This window comes from Emys orbicularis, chromosome 9 (assembly GCF_028017835.1).
Source record: "Emys orbicularis isolate rEmyOrb1 chromosome 9, rEmyOrb1.hap1, whole genome shotgun sequence".
In the NCBI taxonomy this organism is placed as follows: Eukaryota; Metazoa; Chordata; order Testudines; family Emydidae; genus Emys; species Emys orbicularis.
Genome location: NC_088691.1, coordinates 3,540,475 through 3,558,747, shown reverse-complemented (window position 1 = coordinate 3,558,747; position 18,273 = coordinate 3,540,475).

The following is an 18,273-nucleotide window of genomic DNA, read 5'->3' as shown; positions in this document are numbered from 1 at the left end:
CAGTAATACATTTTAACGTTTTTAGAAGGTCTCTTTCTATAAGTCTATAATATATAACTAAACTATTGTTGTATGTAAAGTAAATAAGGTTTTTAAAATGTTTAAGAAGATTCATTTAAAATTAAATTAAAATGCAAAGCCCCCTGGACCGGTGGCCAGGACCCGGGCAGTGTGAGTGCCACTGAAAATCAGTGCCATAGGTTGCCTACCCCTGAGCTATAGAATTGGCAGCAAGGTGGTAAGATGGAATGACTGAAAGTAGTAACTGGTTTTATGGCTCTCGTACCAACGTTTCCTCTTTAGCTTAGGAGGAGCAGCTGTTCTCCCAGTGTATAATACACAAACAGACTGCATTGTTTTCTGCTTTGCCTTCTTTTATTACAGCAGAGATATTGGATGTGTAGCTTTTGGAAAAAGCAGGAAAAGACAAACCCAGCCAGTTCTGTACTAAGAAGGTCTGAATCTTAGCTAGCCAGCGTCTCTTCTTGCATGTAAATGCCACACAGGATTGATCATAAACTAAATGGTGCATGTATGGAAAAATGGTCTTCAGAAACCGTGGCCTTGAAGTGTGAGTCTGCTCTGAATTGTGTCCAGGTTAAAACCAGCTCCATGCGACTCAGCAGACCTGCTCCCAAGGTGAATTCAGTGCCTTCTGCTGCCTTTAGTGACAAACCTAGCTTTACTGCTTTTTACCCCAGTTAGCCCTGCAGGGCCAATAAATCTGTTGGAAAGAGGTGCGTGTGTGTGTGTGCGTGCATGCGCGCGCGTGTGTGTGTGTGTGTGAGAGAGAGAGAGAGAGTGTCTCCCATGGGGATGGCACACAAAGAAAGGGATGTAATTTGCAGACAGTGGGCTTGCAGAGGTAGCCTGGCCTTTGCAATGTATTTAGCAATTCTGTTGATGCACAAGCGGTAAAAGAATCCAGCCTGCTCTCTCCTAGCTGCGTTAGCTCTGCAGGGCTGACAGAACTAAAGCCGTAAAGACCGTCTGTTTTCAGTCAAGTCCTCAGAAGTGACTCTGAATACACACCTGGCGCAGATGGGCTGAGTGAGCAGGCACCATTTGAACACAGAGCTGTAACACACTGCTCTGCTCTGAAGAGAGACTTGCATGGCCCTTCTCCCCACATCCGCAGTCCGCCCACGAAGTTCTGAGCCCTAGAAGAGGATCCAGCTGGGAACTCTTCATGTGCGACCCTTTGATACCCCATTGCGCATGGCTGACCTGAGCGTTCTAACTTGACCTACTTGCCTGAGTAAAATGCGCAGAGTCTGATTACTCCTTTCACAGGTGTTTTTGTTGTAAATAGTGGATTGTTTAAGAGGCTCCTCCAATCCGCTTGTGTTTCTCATACGTGCTATTCCAGAGGGCTATATCAGGTAGCAAAGCACGAGGGCTTCCATTATGGCTCACATGGTAGGCCAGGTGCCAAGATTCTGCTGTCTCTTCTGAGTTCCCGTGGCTGTAATGCTTGTGAATTCAAGGCAGGTTATTAGCGCTAGCTGGAGGCAGACGCTGTGTGAACATGCTGGTTCATTCACTACATAGCTCTGGTGATTGCACCTCAATCCAGCCTTGCCACACACCTCATATCCCCCTCGGAGCCTCCCCTGAGCTGAGTTAGCAATTATATGCCGTGCTTTTCAGATGTAAACAAATGTCCACAGGGGACTTCGGTCTGATCACCACCATCCTCTCATTTATGGCTCAAATCAGATCTGAACTCTGGCTTCTGACTCTGAAAGGCTAGCGCATGGATCTAATGAGTCATCTTACTTTGCTGGTACTTGCTTGTCTTGGGTGGGGTTCTTTAGACATGTTAATACACTCCATAATATCCAGAGAACTTCCAGCCACTACCCTACATTGGGGTGCGAGCATTTGTTCTGCAGATACCTGGGATAAACTGTAAAAGACTGGAGGTGTGGTGAGATTCGATGGCTCATCAATTAGTTAAAAATATTAAAGCAAAAAAACTAAAACAAACAATATCCGCCCCCCTCAAATCTCTTTAATAAGAAACAAAGGGCTGATGCCTGGCACTGCGAAGAGAACGGCTGTCCCTGACCACGTCTGTCCCACACTGGTTTCCATCCATGTGAAGCTGGAACTTTGATCCACCACACCCGGGTGATGAGCTGATGTTGGTTGGGCTGGGAAGGAGCTGGGAATGATCTCATTCTTTACCGCTGCTGCATTTCCGGGGAAAGCTGTCGTTGTACGAAAGACGATCAGACCTGTATCAGGTCTACACTGCACACTAATCCTGGGGCTGTGGGACCCGGCCTTGTGGACTCAGTGTTTCCAAGCCCGGGCTTGATCCTCCACACTGTAAACCTGGGTTTACAACAGCTGGATCCAAGTCTCGTGTCCATGCTCCGCTACGCAGCCCTTTGGATCTGCGCCTTGAGCTGCGGCCACACCGCGAAATGACAGGGCTTGGATCCCCATCACAGTGGGGCTCGTCCGCAGATCCACCCCCCTCGCAGGTTCCTCAGGCCTGCTGACCTGAGTTAGACTGACGTAGGTGTGGATGGAAGAGGGGCTTGGGCTCAAACTTGACTCAGCGCCCGGACGTAGCGTGTTGTGTGGTACCCAGGGATAGTAGCACCACAGGCTTTTTCATGTCTCTGTAGACGAGGCCTCTGCCCTGTCCACACTGGCGCTTCTAATTCCTCTCCCCCAGACGACAGAGAGAGCTGATTCCCCCACACACTCTACTCCGTTTCCTGTGGCTGCAAAGTTTTGTACAGCTCCTTGTGACATTTTATGCAAATTCCTTGCAAATATCCAGCCTGGCTCAATGAATAATTTGTGTACGGCCAGAAACTTCAGCTTCAGGTCAGCACACCCTCCCTCAAGCGGGGGTGGGGAAGGACGTGGCGCCGCACAGGGCTTGGTGGCGGATGGGTGCTGGGTGGGGACTGGCTGGCTGTGGGGCAGGAGCTGGGGCAGCTGGATTTCTGAGGGTGTCTGAATGGTAGGTAGGAGTATGGCGCAGCTGTATGGAAGCTGGAGCCTGGGGAGATGGAAGTGTGTGTGATGGCGACTGAGGGGGATGCTTCCCAAGGCCAGGACTGAGCCCTCCTCCTGTTCACAGCTGCCCCTTCCCCTCAGGTCCAGTGGGGGAACAGCCAGCGGCCACTCGGCGACTGCTTCGGTTATTGCCACCGCAGCTTCCGGTGGCCCGTGAGCTGCACATGCAGGCCAGCTGGGCGTATGACAGCCAGGGGCTGTGGGGACGTGTGTGGGGCTGCTGGCTGCAGGGGGAGTGTCACAGGACACGATTCCCTCCCAACCCTCCCCAAACAGGGGCAGAAGGTGAGGCAGGAGGCACCCCGTCCCCCAGCAGAGATCTGACATCTCTGCCCCTCTCTTGGGCCTGACAGGGCTCCCACTCCAGAAATTCATCCTCCCCAACATGGGAAAACAGCATCTCCTGGGCCTGGCCTGGCTGGATGCTACCAGTTTGCATCTGCTGGACTGACTCCACCCCTGCAGGATGTGGGAAGGCCATTGCCCATCCCCTGGAGTGCCCATCTCCTTGGGGGACACGGGGGCAGTTGCTCTCCCTTTGGCTGCATCATGAAGAGGGGTGTGGACCAGCTGGCCAGCCTGAAAAGATGCCCAAAGATAAGGAGCAGGGCACGTGAGGGGCATGAGTGGCAGTCGTGGGATCAGTGGGGCTTTTTGGGTGAGCTGGGGCAGCCATGGGAACAATGGAATTAAGGGGAAAGGAGCCCTCGGGGGTCGTGGAGAATGGGATTAGGGTGGCAGAGTCCAGTTTACTGAGCGCTGTGGGGAGGAAGTTTGTTGGCCTGCGTCCCAAGGACAGCAGAGAGGTGTCGGTGTTACTGGAACCATTGCCCCAGCGGCGACTCACCAGCAACCTTGGAACTAGTTTCAGCAGAAAAGCTAAATGTTGAGTGGGCTGTGGAGTCCGAGCTGCCCCCTGAGCCATAGGGCTGGTCTCTCTAGGTCAGACTTCACCCACTGGCAGGGCATTGTGGGAAACCAGATCTGCCACTGCCCAGCCTGAAGCTGCTTTGTGGACATCAGTGCACGTGGCTTCTAGTCTTAACCGGTGCTAAGGAAAGGTTCACTAGGTGGGCTCCCTTTGTGCACCCACAAACCACTGAGGACACATTTTTCCACCCTCAGTTATTGGCTGGTGCACTTTAGGTCCCTTAAACAAATAAATTAATTAATGGAGATATCCTATCTCCTAGAGATAGAAGGGATCTTGAAAGGCATTGAATCCAGCCCCCTGCCTTCACTAGCAGGACCAAGTACTGATTTTGCCCCAGATCCCTAAGTTGCCCCCTCAAGGATTGAGCTCACAACCCTGGGTTTAGCAGGCGAATGCTCAAACCACTGAGCTAGCCCTCCCCCCTTGAAAGTCTAGGTATCTGATTTCCAGGTGCAGGTGTTCAGATGTCCCACTCTGCTTCCACATAACTGCACCTACAACATGAAGCCAACATCTGGAGATCTCATCCATTCTCTAGGTTTTCTTGGCATACGTGGGGCATTGTTGAGGTTTTGTTTCCCTACAGTATTTTTACTCTAAATGTTGCATTCTTTTGTAGCTCCATAGACCGGATTTATGCCACCTTCAGATATTCCTGCCTCTTTTTTTTTTTTTTTTTTTTGGCTGATCTCTGCACTGCAGAGATATTAATAAAAAATCACAATGTCATTGTGCAGCCCACACCATCAGAGCTGTCAATGTCACCAAGACACAGTATTGTATCTTTCCCCCCTTTTTAGTAACCCTGCGCCGCAGCCATTGTTTGACGGAATAAGCAAGCTGAGAAACCAAATCCAGAGCTTCCCAAAGGAACAGGCAGTGAGTGAATTTTGGGGTGCAGTGTAACTTGTGACTATTAAAATGTGATGTTTGCTGACATTCATCTGCCAAAAAGGGATGATTTTTTCCACTAAGTTCTTGTTCGATGGAAGTTGTGAAAATTATCCTGATTGGTAAATAATTTATTTTAATATGTTATTGTTTAAATTATTTTTATGGATTAAAGCTGTGCACAGAAGCTAGTGCTTTTATCTTTGGCTACAATATTGAACATTAATATCCAGTGGTGCCCACTAAAAAAGCACCATTTACCATGCTGCAGGGTTTGACTCCACTGAGTTACTTGCAGTATTTCTGGTCAATAATGCAAATGCCAGAAAGACCCTGTCACGGTTATTGTTGGGTTTCTTGTATTTGAAGACGACTGCTGACAGTGTGGATAGAAACTAGGAGCCATGCCTTACCACTTGCCTGAGGTTTAGGCCAGAGAAGTGCAGCTAAAACAGTTCTGAAGAAAACAATCCCAGGTGAGAGATGGCTGATCAGGCAGAATGGAACAGAGGAACATTTTATGTATGAGAAGGGTCGGGGGGGGGAGATATGCTGGGTAGTTTTTGGAATAGAGCTTCAGGGTGGAACTTTTGGAGGGTTCTCTTCCTCCATATGGAAAAATTTTTTTTTTAAGAGCTTTCGATGTGGACTTGCCTCAGTGGCTGATGGTCATTGTAGTCAACTCCCTACTAGGCAGCTCCAGTAGTGGGCTGGCCAGATGATTACAGGCGGATGGGACTGGATCGAACCTAGGAAGTTGCTGGCAGGGTGGGAAGTGGGGGAGGAGCTGAGGTTACCCTCAAAAAAATATGTTTTGTTTAAAAACTAAACTCTCAGCCCTGGCCTTGCACACCATTTGGTCTGGGCAATACTGCAAGCAGCCCTCATCACTGCATTTTCGTTTATTTCGTTTATATATATATATATATATATATATATATATAGCATAGTGTTTGTCCATGAGGAATTAACCACACAACCTTTAATAGCAAGAATAGGCGTTAGCACCTAAGTCCCTGAGCACCTGAGTGTAATAGGTGCTACCAAAGGAGTGGTTTGGTGGGCGAGGGGAACGTATGTATGTTCCTAATGCCCGCGGCGTACACACCACCTCGTAAAGTGACTATTAGCAGTACCCAGCGGAGGAGCCAGTGGCTCTGGCTCACCATGTGTGTGAAGAGGTAGCTGCCCACAGAGAGGATAAAAGCCTTACTGCTCCTGTCAGCTCAACTGGTAGAGGCCTATGTTTTTTGAGCTGTACAGCTTTGGTTCTGTCCGTACTGCCCCTGGTGGGAGGGTTACCAGATCTGTACAGAGGCAGCATGTAGGTTTATTATGTAATAACATGTATTACATCATAACATATTGCATGTTACCACTGCAGCCCGACCAGTTGTCTTACAGAAGACACAGCCAATAGAGGCAGTGCGAGAGGAAGAGGCCTGTGTTTTTGGACCCAGCTTTTGTGAGTGCTAGTCTTGATGCTCCACGGGGGTGGTACAGTTGGTGACCATTGCCTGATTGCCACCATTTGGGGATTCATTGCCCCAGTTTGAGGGGATAGGCTTGAATGCGACTACGGGAGCCTTGGGGTGAGTTTGTTGTCTGTTGCTTGTTGTGCGCTTGTTTGCTTGCCGTGTGCCTGCTGGATTGAACTTCCTAATGTGGTGTGTTTGGGGGCTGTGTGCTGAGCCTAGTGGCCGGCTAGGCATGGCTGAGAGCTTCCTAACGAGGCTCTGGCCTGCCAACCTTTGATCTCTGATCCCTTTAGGATCCCTTGACAAGGGCAGGGCTGCTCAGGGCGTACAGGGGGTTAAAAGGCCCAAGCATAAGTGACCAGAGGAGCTAGCGAACAGGAGCAGCAAACAGGGGAGTTTTGTGAGACAGTCTAGAGCAGGAGCGGGAGAGCCGGGGACACCTAACAAACATCTTCTAAATTTAGCCAAAACCTGCCCCCCCCCCCAACACACACACCCCTCCCCTGCCCACGCCAGAATAAAACCAAATACAGGCAGAGCACAGGGTGCTGGAGCAATTTGTATAGCGGGGCTGCTGAGAGCCATTAAACGAATCTATAAACCCTGGATATGATGGAAACCACTTCAAGCCAGGGAGTGCGGCAGCCCCTCTAGCCCCCCTGGTTCCAGCACCTCTGGGCAGAAGTCCCGCAGCAGAGTGGTGGCTGTTCAGTTTATTGCACTGAATGCAACATGTACAATTCCCTGCCGTGTGGGCAGGTGGCGTATGTGTGCATTCAGTGCAAGCAACTCCTGGCCCTCAGAGACCGAATACGGCTCTTGACACCAGGTGCTGAGGGAGACACAGAGGTACATAGATGAGACTTTCCGGGACACCAGTAGAGGGTCCCACCCCCGGTTTGACAGCCTCTGTGCTGTTGGAGGATGAAAGTCTCGGGGAAGGAAAACATCCAGCTGGAGTGGAGGGAAACAATCCCAAAATTGGAACCCTCCTTCCAGATGATGCCATGGTATCCTCTTACACTAAGAATACCTCTCTGGGGGAGGGGACCCCCGTTATTAGGAAGAGCCAGGTAATACCAATGAGGAATTCAATTACTAGAAATACAGAGAGCTGGGTTTGTGATGACTGGGAGAATGGCATGGTGACTTGCCTGCCAGGTGCAAAGGTTGCAGATCTCTCGAGAGATCTAGACAGACTTGTGTGCAGTGCTGGGGAGGCTGTGGTACATGTAGGCACCAGTGACACAGGGAAAGGCAGGAGAGAGGTCCTGGGGGCCAAATTTAGGCTGCTAGGTAAGAGATTAAAGTCCAGGACCTCCATGTTAGCAGACTCTGAAATGCTTCCAGTTCCATGTATGGGGCCAGTTAGACAGGCAGAACTGCAGGGTCTCAATGCGTGGATGAGACAATGGTGTTCAGAAGAGGGATTTAAGTTTATTAGGAACTGGGGAAACTTGGGGGAAAGGAGGAGTCAGTATAGGAAGGAGGAGCTCCACCTAAACCAAAGTAGAAACAAACCGCTGGCATGTAAACGTCAAAAGATCATAGAGGAGATTTTAAACCAACAGCTGGGGAAAGCCGACAGGCGCAGGAGAGCACATGGTTCCAACGGAGACATCCTTTCATGGAGGATTCATTAAAGGGGATACTCCATATCCTAGTAAAGAGGAGACGATAGATGTTTGTCAAGAACAGGTAGGAACTGAAGAGAAACAGTCAAATGAAAAAGAGTCCTGTTCAATTACATCACATGGAGGCAGACAACTAAACACTGAAAAATGTTATAAGTGCTTGTATACAAATGAAAAAAATCCAAATACTAAGAGAGGTGAACTTGAATGCCTGATATTAAATGAGGATACTGATATAATAGGCATCCCGGAAACTTGGGGGAATGATGATAATCAAAGGGACACAGTAATACCAGGGTACAAAATATATAGGAATGACAGAGTAGGTCATGCTGGTGGGAAGTGGCACTATATGTGAAAGCAAGAATAGAGTCAAACATGATAAAAATCTTAAATCAATCAACCAGTCCTATAGAATCTCTCTGAATAGAAATCCCATGCTTCAATAATAAGAGTATAGCAGTAGGAATACACTACCAAGTCCTGACCACCTGACCAGGATGGTGACAGAGACTGTGAAATGCTCAGGGAGATTAGAGAGGCTACAAAACCAGAAAATCCAATAATAATGGGGGATTTCAACATGTCACCTCAGGACAGGATGCAGAAATAAAATTTCTGGGCACCATTAATGACCGGTCCATGGAGCAGCTAGTCCTGGAATCTACAAGAGGAGAGGCAATTCTTGATTTAGTCCTAAGTGGCACACAGGGTCTGGTCCAAGAGGTGAATATAACTGAACCACTCAGAAATAGCGACCATGAGTAAATGTAACATTTTTGTAGGGAGGAAAACACCAAAGAAACCCACCACAGTAGCATTTCACTTCAGAAAGGGGAAGTGCACAAAAATGAGGAGGCAAAGCTGTTGCAAAGAAGCTAAATGAATTCTTTGCAATGGTCTTCACTGCACAGGATGTGAGGGAGATTCCCACACCTGAGCTGTTCTTTTCAGGTGACCAATTTGAGAACAGTCCCAGACTGAGGTGTCAATAGAGGAGGATTTGGAACAAATGGATAAATTAAACAATAATAAGGCACCAGGACCAGCTGATAGCCACGCAAGAGTTCTAAAGTAACTCAAATATGAAATTGCAGAACTATTAACTGTGGTATGTAACCTATCACTTAAAGCAGCCTCTGCACCAGATCACTGGTCTAATGCTGATTTTTAAAAAAGCTCCTGGGCGATCCTGGCAGCTACATGCTGGTAAGCCTAACTTCAGCACCAGGCAAATTGGCTGAAACTAGAGTAAAGAACAGAATTATGAGATACATAGATGCAGATGATATGCTGAGGAAGAGTCAACACAGCTTTTGTAAAGGGAAATCATGCCTCACCAATCTATTAGAATTCTTTGAGGGGGTCAAAAAACCTGGACAAGAATGAACCAGTGAATATAGTGTTCTTGGACTTTCAGAAAGCCTTTGACAAGATCAGTCATCAAAGGCTCTTAAGCCAAGTGGTCAGTCATGGGGTAAGAGGGAAGGTTCTCTTGTGGATCAGTAACTGGTTAAAAAATAGGAAACAAAGGGTAGGAATAAATGGTGAGTTTTCAAAGTTAAGAGAGGTAAATAGTGAGGTCCCCCAATGATCTGTACTGGGACCAGTGCTGTTCAACGTATTCATAAATGATCTGGAAAAAGGGGTAAACAGTGAAGTGGCAAAGTTTGCAGATGATACAAAATTACTCAAGATCATTGAGTCCAAAGCTGACTGCGAAGAGTTTCAAATGGATCTCAAAAAACTGGGTGACTGGGCAACAAAATGGCAAATGAAATTCAGTGTTGATAAATGCAAAGTAGTGAGTATTGGTAAACATATTCCCAACTAGAGATATAAAATGATGGGGTGCAAGTTACCTGTTACCATTCAGGAAAGAGATCTTCATGTTATTGTGGATAGTTCCCTGGAAACAACTGCTCAATGTGCAGCATCACTCAGTCAACAGAATGTGAGGAACCATTAGGAAAGGGATAGAAAATAAGACAGTAAATATCATAACGCCACTATATAAATTCACAGTAAGCCAAGACCTTGAATACTGCGTACACTTCTTGTTATCCAATCTCTAAAAAGATATCTTAGAATCGGAAAAAGTACACTGAAGGGCTACAAAAATTATTAGGCATGTGGGACAGTTTCCATATGAGGAGCTATTTAAAATAGTTGGACTGTTTAGCTTAAAGAAGAGATGACTAAGGGGGGAGATGACAGAGATCTAAAAAAAAATCATAAATGGTGTGGAGACAGTGAATAGGGAAGTGTTATTTACCCCTTCACATAACACAAGAACCAGTGGGAGATCACCCAATTAAATTAACAGGCAGCAGGTTCAAAACTAACATAAGGAAGTACTTCTGCACACAACGCACAGTCAACCTATGGAACTCATTGCCAGGGGATGTTGTGAAGGCCAAAAGTATAAGTGGTTTCAAATAAGAGCTAGATAAGTTCATGGAGGATAGGGCCATCAATGGCTATTGGCCAACATGGTTAGGGACACAGCCCCATACTCCGGGTGTCCCTATGCCTCTGACTGCTAGAAGTCAGAACTAGAAGAGAGGGGATGGATTACTCGATAAGTTGCCCTGTTCTGGTCATTCCCTCTGACGTATGTGGCACCGCCCATTGTCAGAAAACAGGATACCGGGATAGATGGACCACTGGTGGGACCCAGTCTGTCCGTTCTTATGTTCTGGTGAAAGGATTTGTTGGGATCAAGCCAACAGGCCAGCCTCTGAGAAGAGGGACACAGTGTGTTTGGCTGCCATGTTAAGAGAGACCCCAATGCTTGATGGGGGTTGTAGGCCACCTGGGGAGATGCATTCAAACTGGAAATATGGCCTAAATTTTTAACAGTGGGGGCAGTTAACCAAGGAAAAACATTGGGTCCTGCCAGTTCTCTGCCTGCGATACACAACAGTTTTGTCTCCTCGGGGTAGCAATTCTTTGGTCTAATTCTGATTGTGAGGGTGGCTGAGTAGAGTTAGTGGCCTGTGATATGCAGGAGGTCAGACTAGATTATCTACTGCTCCCCGTCTGGCCATAAAGGGTGGGGAGAGGGAAATTAAAGTCACCACCAAAACCCTCAACCAGGGCCAGACCACAGAGCGGTGGTGAAGCCTCTGGCGCTGCGAGTCCAGAACCCAGGCAAAGAGAGGAGTCAATCTGCCTGCATCCCCTGCACAGGTGGGTTTAGGACACTGCATATACGTAGCCAGAGATGTTGTGGCATCTGCCCAATCCCTGATATGCTGCTGCTTGTTTGAGGCTGGTAAATACCACCCCCCCCCCCCCCCTTTGAGGCACCAGAGTCCCTTCTGCTGTGCAGTGCTACTGCAGGGTTTTTGTGTGCCCCTTTACCCCAGCTGAGGATCTGGCCCTTGGTGGTTTTTCACTAATAATACAAGGCAAGTCAATGACCTGCTAAAACGAGCTGATGTTCTGCATAACTCTCACTCTGTGTTTCCTAATAAATTGATGCTGCAAATCTGCTGCAAGTGACGCTGGGAAGGGCTCCTACGCTGCGGACGAATTCAGCAACCTGCAGATGTGAAGCAGCTATAAAACTAGCCATGGAAAGCTGCCTCCCTGTCAGCCTGCCAAGGTCCAAATATAGGACGTGGCGTGAGTCAAAATGAGGGAGGCCAGGAAAATAATGGGCTGTAGAGGGAGGCTAATCATCGTTTGGTGTGGTGAAGCTCCTTTTATCTGCAGTTCACAGAGGGCTTCACAAACATTAATTACGTTCAGTCTCCCAACGCCCCAGCCCTAGACAGTGGTTGTGGGTTAGTACCCCCATAAGGTGGGCACCCAGCCAGTGACCCTGAAGGGAGCGGCAGGAGCGGGCAGCATTGGTTCCATTTGGCTTCTCCTTGGCTGGGGTGGTTTTGTGGACCCCATGTACTTTTGGGGCTGCAGGTGAGAGCTCACGGATCAGCACAGTCTGGTTCTAGAGAAGGTCAGAGGAGATTGGACACAGTTTTGAGTAGCGCCGACTTTGGGCCCGATTCATCATTTCCCTGCGACTATTTTAGTCGTGTATGTCACAGCCCTCTCTTGGCAGATGCACGCTGGGGCCCTCCCATGCTGAATACGTGAGCATCTGCAGCTTGAGTTAGGGGCTGTAACAGACTCATCTCCTGCACAAGCCAGGCTCAGAGGGGGGCCTGTAATCGTGAGCTGGTTCCATTCACACGAGTGCCAGGGGGTATAACATGACTCTGGCCTAGAAATGTTCCCAATTTAACATTTTCAGACTTTAGTGAAACACAAGTCATTGGGCTCAAAGCAGGGGAGTAGCTGGGTGAAATGTAATGGCCTGTGATGTATGGAAGCTCGGAGTAGATGATCCCTTCTGGCCTTAAATGCTGTGAATCTAGGAAAATTTGGGAAACCACTGCCAGTTCTATTTTGCACAAGTGTAACTGACAAGACAAGATGCAGGGCTGCAGCGAACTCCTGTGTGTGCGGCTCAGTGCCAGGGCAGGATTGTGAGACCTCCCCTGTACCTCACCGACTTCAAAGGGAGCTTTGGGTGTGCAAAGAACATGGGATTGGAGTCCCTGTTATTGAATCCTGCTTAACAACCAGGTAAATTAAGGCACAGAGGGGTTGTAGTTTGCCTGAGGTCACACGCAGTGTCCGGGACAGGACGGAAACCCAAGACTCCTAACACCCCGTCCCTTGCTCCAACGCCTGCATGATGTGGGATTCATTTCTGTAGGTATAAATAACCTTGTTTATAACCTCCGTTTGATGATTCGGCATTTCTGGTGTCAACACTTTACACTAATCAAAGCAGGCTGGCACCAGATTTCTGGGAGGCAGATGCCCATGGAGGTTTCAGAGGGGGGGATATGTCTCGTAAAGGACAATGAGATTAATGAAAGGAGGAGTGCTGGGTGCTCCTTGCATCAAAGCTGTGCTCTCTTCGGCCTGAGAACGAGTTCCTCCCCTCTGCGATGACTCCAGGACCTGGAGCCTGGTGTTGTGCAACCCCCGCGCCCACTGCTTGTGGGGTTGCTGTAGCCCTGCCAGGAACACTGCGGTGTGTAATTCAAATCTGACTGTAATCGCTTTGAATCTACTCCTGTGTGCAGGCCCATCAGTACAGACGCACGTTATTTCCCCGACTCCCTTCTCCTTTTTGCCTCGGGGTAGAACATCCGACGTGCACTCCCTTGCATACTGAAACCTGTCAGCCCACCCTTTGCTAATGTACAGACGCTGCATGGAAGGCTGGATAGTCAGGCCATGCAGCTCTGCTAGCAGGTCCTGGATGATGCCGTCTTGGTACAGGATTTTAAGTTTCCTCTCTGTGTGTCTGGCTATTCTGAACTGCACTACTATAGTAACCATGCCAGCATCATTCTTGCTGTACCTCCTGTGTGGGGCAAGGCAGTCAGGTGCTGCACTATCGAGCATTAACATGTATTTATGTTACCTTTCCCATGTATCTCTAGGCTTTCCTATGTCTCTCAGCCCCTTGCATACATTGATGGATTTACCCTCCTGGCTCCCTGTGAGGTGGGTACGAAGTATAATGCTCCCCATTCGACGGATTGGGAAACTGAGGCAATGAGAGACTAGGGCTAACATTTCCAAAAGTGTCCAGTGATTTAAGCTGCCTCCATGTTTGTTTCCCATTTTGTCTCAGATTGGTTCCCCAAGATCACTGATTACCTGAGAAAATGTCCTCCTAAGTGACTGGCCCTGGGTCATGCAGTGAGTCAGTGGCAGAATCCAGATCTCTTGAGACTCATTCAGAAGAACAGCCATACTGGGCCAGTCCACTGGTCCATCGAGCCCAGTATCCTGTCTTCTGACAGTTGCTGGTGCCAGAGGTTTCAGAGGGAATGAACAGAACAGGGCAATTATCAAATAATCCATCCTCTGTTGTCCAGTCCCAGCTTCTGGCAGTCAGAGGCTTAGGGACATCTGAAGCATGGGTTTGCATCTCTGATGGACTTATCCTCCAGAAACTTATCTAATTCTTTTTTAATCCACTTACACTTTTAGCCTTCATAACATCCCCTGGCAATGAGTTCCACAGGTTGACTGTGCATTGTATGAAGAAGTACTTTCTTCTGTTAATTTTGAACTGCTGCCTATTAATTTCATTGGGTGAAACCTGCTTCTTGTGTTATGTATAGAGGTAAATAACACTTACTTTCTTCACACCATTCATGATTTTATAGACCTCTCTATCATATCTCCCCTTAGTCATCTTTTTTCTAAAATGAATAATCCTACTATTTTTAATCTCTCCCATATGGAAGCTGTTCCATACCTCTAATAATTTTTTTAGCCCTTCTCTGTACTTTTTCCAATTCTAATGTATCTTTTTTGAGATGAGGTGATCAGAACTACATGCAATATTCAAGGCGTGGGCATCCCATGGATTTATATAAGGGCATTTTGATATTTTTGGTCTTATTTTCTATCCTTTCCTAATGATTCCCAACATTCTATTAGCTTTTTTGACTGCCTCTGCACATTGAGTGGATGTTTCCAGAGAACTATCCAGAATGATTCAAGATCTCTCTCTTGAGTGGTAACAGCTAATTTGGACCCCATCATTTTGTATGTATAGTTGGAATTATGATTTGCATTTATCAACATGGAATTTCATGTGGAACTCTTTACGGTCTGCTTTGGACTTAATGATCTTGAATAACTTTGTATCATCTACAGGCTTTGTCACTTTAATGTTTACCTCTTTTTCCAGATCATTAATGAATATGTAGAACAGCACTGGTCCCAGTACCCATCCTTGAGGGAACCCGCTATTTACCTCTCTCCATTGTGAAAACTGAACATTTATTCCTACCCTTAGTTTCCTGTCTTTCAAGCAGTTACTGGTCCATGAAAGGACCTTCCCATTTATCCTATGACTTCTTACTTTGCTTAACAGCCTTTGGTGTGGGACCTTGTCAAAGGCTTTCTGAAACTTCAAGTACACTACATTCACTGGTTCATGCTTGTCCAGGTTTCTTGATCCCCTCAAAGAATTCTAATAGATTGGTGAGGCATGATTTCCCTTTACAGAAAACATATTGACCCTTCCGCAACGTAACATTTTCATCTGTGTGTCTGACCATTCTGTTCTTTACTATAGTTTCAATCAATTTACCTGGTACTGAAGTTAGGCTTACCAGCCTATAATTGCCAGGATCGCCTCTGGAGCCCTTTTTTAAAGAATTGGCATTACAGTAGTTATCCGCCAGTCACCTGGTACAGAGGCTGATTTGAGCAATAAGTTACATACCACAGTTGTTAATTCTGCAATTTCATATTTGAGTTCCTTCAGAACTCCTGGGTGAAAACCATCTGATTCTGGTGCATTATTTCTGTTGAATTTATCAATTTGTTCCAAAGCCTCCTCTATTGACGCCTCACTCTGGGCCCATTTGTCCGATTTGTCACCTAAAAAGAATGGCTGTGATGTGGGAATCTTCCTCACATCCTCTGCAGTGAAGATTGATGCAAAGAATTCATTTAGCTTCTCTGCAATGGCCTTGTGTTCCTTGAGTGCTCCTTTAGCACCTCGATCATCCAGTGGCTCCACTGATTGTTTGTCAGACTTCCTGCTTCTGATGTACTTAAGAACAATTTTGCTGTTAGTTTTTGTGTCTTTTGCTAGCTGCTCTTCAATTTTTTCTTGGCCTTCCTAATTATGCTTTTACACTTGACATGTCAGAGTTTATGCTCTTTTCTATTTTCCTCATGAGGATTTGACTTCCAATTTTTAAAGGATGTCTTTTTGTCACTAACCACCTCTTTTACTCTGTTGTTTAGCCATGGTGACTTTTTTTGGTTCTCTGGCTACTTTTTTTAATTTTTACTTGGTACATTTAGTTTGGGCCTCTATTATGGTATTTGTAAAAAGTTTCCATGCAGCTTTCAGGCATTTCACTCTTGTGACAGTTAAATGGAAATTAAAAGGAATAATCTTCCTTATTTTTGTGTAGTTCCCCTTTTGGAGTTACAATGTTACTGCAGTGGGTTTCTTTGGTGTTTCCTTCCCTACAAAAACGTTACATTTACTCATGGTTGCTATTTCTGAGTGGTTCAGTTATATCCACTTTTGGGGCCAGACCCTGTGTGCCACTTAGGACTAAATCAAGAATTGCCTCTGCCGTTGTGGGTTCCAGGACTAGCTGCTCCAAGAAACAGTCATTAATGGTGTCTAGAAATTTTATCTCTGCATCCCATCCTGAAGTGACATGTTGAAATCTCCCATTATTATTGGGTTTTCTGTTTTTGTAGCCTCTTTAATCTCCATGAGCATTTAATATTCTCCGTCACCATCCTGGTCAGGTGGTCAGTAGTATATTCCTATTGCTATTCTCTTATCATTCAAGCATGGAATTTCTACCCATAGAGATTCTATGGGACTGTTTGTTTGATTTAAGATTTTTATTATGTTTGACTCTATGCTTGCTTTCACATATAGTGCCACTTCCCCACCAGCACAACCTGTTCTGTCCTTCCTATATATTTTGTACCCTGGTATTATCATGTCCCTTTGAGTATCATCATTCCCCTAGTATCCTCATTAAATATCAGGCATTCAAGTTCACCCATCTTAGTATTTAGATTTCTTTCATTTGTATACAAGCACTTATAACATTTTTCAGTATTTAGTTGTCTGCCTCCATGTGATGTAATTGAACAGGACTCTTTTTCATTTGGCTGTTTCTCTTCAGTTCCTATGTGTACTTTATCAACTTCTATCCTCTCCTCTCTTTAGAGTATAGAGTACCCCTTTAATAAATCCTACCTTAAAGTGTGTCTCTGTCAGAACGGTATGCTCTCCCGCACCTGTCAGCTTTCCCCCAGCTGTTGGTCTAAAAACTCTTCTATGAGCTTTTGATTTTTCATGCCAGCGATCTGGTTCTGTTTTAAGTGGAGCTCATCCTTCCTGTACAGGCTCCTCTTTTCCCAAAAGGTTCCCTACTTCCTAATATACTTGAGTCTCTCCTCTGAACACCATTGTCTCATTCATGCATTGAGACCTTGCAGTTTTGCCTGTCTAAACTGGCCCTGAGTGTGGAACTGGAAGCATTTCAGAGAATGCTCCCATGGAGGTCCTGGACTTTAATCTCTTACCTAGCAGCCTAAATTTGGCCTCCCAGGACCTCTCTCCTGCCTTTCCCCATGTCACTGGGATCTACATGTACCACGACCATGGGTTCCTCCCCAGCACTGCATGTAGTCTCGAGAGGTCCACAGCCTTTGCCCCAGCAGGCAATTTGCCAAGCAGTTCTCCCAGTCACCATTAGCCCATTTATCTATATTTCTAATAATCAAATCCCCCCATTACTGTTACCTGTCTCTTCCTAATAACAGGGGTCCCCTCCCTGAGAGGGGTAGCCTCAGGCAAGTCCAGTGCCTTAACCACAAGGCCATCCTTCCTTCTTCAGGGCTAACCCTTTGCCCTTGAAGCCAATGGGAATATTCCATTATATTCTGTATTTCACACATTAATAAATGCTTAATGTGTAACAGTGGAATCATTACAGTTTTATTAGCCATATATAATGCTTTCCCTCTTGATATGACTTTGCACAGATTAACTAGCTGATTCCAGCAGCGCATCCGTGTGGGGGAAATAACGGGACGGGGCTAAGTGCCATGCTCTTGGTCACAGAGAGAGTCATTGTCAGAGCTGGGATTAGCTATCAAGGGTTCACAGTTCATTGTTCAGACCATGCTTCTCTCTCTATTAGCAGGGCCATAACCAGGGTGAGGCAAGTGGGGCAGCTGCCCACGGTGCAAACCCATGGAGGTGGAAAAATGAGGTGGAGAAATGCTGAAAAAAACCACAGCAGAGGGTGCAAATATGCTTGGTCATCCTGGGTGCTAAAACGCATCGTTACGGCTAGTTAGAATATTTTAAAATGAAAAACAGTGCTTTATTCCAGTAGTGTCCACTAGGCAAGGGACAGTTTGTGTTCGTCACACACCCCGTTTCCACTCTTTAAGCTTTTGGCTGTTTGCTTTTGTTGTTAGTCTAAAATAATGCAATGTTGTCTTCCATAGATGCCTAGATTCCAAGGCCAGAAGGGATCATTGAGATCAACCAGTCTGATCTTGTCTAACGCAGGCTATAGAACTTCCCCACAATAATTCCTAAAGCGGATCTTTTCGAAAAACATCCAATCTTCTAAGTTTTAAACATTGTCAGTGATGGAGAATCCACCACAACCCTCGGTAAATTGTTCCAATGGTTAGTCTCTAATTTTGCTTTTTTATAAAATGTTATTTTAAAAAGCTCAGTCCACTCAGT